General features: G+C 29.4%; 1 pseudogene; it reads right to left on the minus strand.

Annotated features, from left to right (window-relative positions):
- Window positions 1-1,187, minus strand: part of LOC119683377 — a 3,373-nt pseudogene extending 2,186 nt beyond the window's left edge.

Below are 1,187 nucleotides of genomic sequence, written 5' to 3' on the forward strand. Positions count from 1 at the left end.
ATGTCATTTATTTGATGAAATACTCACTTGTATATATTTTATTCACTTAATTTCATTTTTAAATTCTATTTTAAATAAATAAAAATAGTGGTTTATGCTAATTTTATTTATTATTATATAATGCTTCTAATTACACTTGTTAATTTATAACTAACACACCACACTCGGTACTCACTTGCAAGACGCTGCAAATTACTTAAAGATAATTTTAAAATATTCTAATTTATTTCAATAACAAGTTCTTTTATTTCTTTTCTTTATATAATATTGTCATAATTCACTTAATTCATATACGAATTTTTTTCACTTTCATTTTCCCCGCAATCATTTTGCTTGTTGAACACTTGGATTTGGATTAAGATTAAGATTCAGATTCAGTGTGAGATTTGAATTCACTAAAACCACCTCTTAGGAATGAATGGAGAAAATTTTCACACCATTGTGTGGAAACTTCAAACTGCAATATCTAACAGTCCGCAAATTACTTATATACGTCAGTTCTATTTATCTTATTCTATAAAAAAATTGAATGAGAATTATAATTAAGCCCGTAAGAAGCTAGTCCACATATATACTGCTAATGTAACAAAGAAATTGAGAATTATAATAATAAATATTTTGGACTCTGTTAAACTGATCATTTTAATTATCAATTATACTCGACAGACATCAATCGATCAAGCTAATAATAAATTTTATTTTTTTTATAATATTAGAAAAATACCAACACATATATATGTAAATTTATCTCTTTAAGTGTAAGATTATTTGGGTCCTGAAAAGGACCATTGGGCAATATATTATTGCATTATTAAATCAATAATTGATTATTTGCTTAACCTCCAAAACCGTATAAGGTACGGCCTTGTCTCTTTAAAGCATATACGACATCCATGGCTGTAACAGTCTTCCTTTTGGCATGTTCTGTGTATGTAACAGCATCACGGATCACATTTTCCAAAAATACTTTCAATACTCCACGAGTTTCTTCATAAATCAAACCAGAAATACGCTTAACTCCGCCTCGGCGAGCTAAACGTCTGATAGCTGGTTTCGTAATACCTTGGATGTTATCACGAAGAACTTTGCGGTGACGCTTAGCACCACCTTTTCCTAATCCTTTGCCACCTTTACCACGACCTGTCATTTTGTATTTAAATTTTTATAGATATGGTAGAACCGTTCGA

The sequence above is a fragment of the Teleopsis dalmanni genome, chromosome 2 (assembly GCF_002237135.1).
Source record: "Teleopsis dalmanni isolate 2A chromosome 2, ASM223713v2, whole genome shotgun sequence".
NCBI classification, from domain to species: domain Eukaryota; kingdom Metazoa; phylum Arthropoda; class Insecta; order Diptera; family Diopsidae; genus Teleopsis; species Teleopsis dalmanni.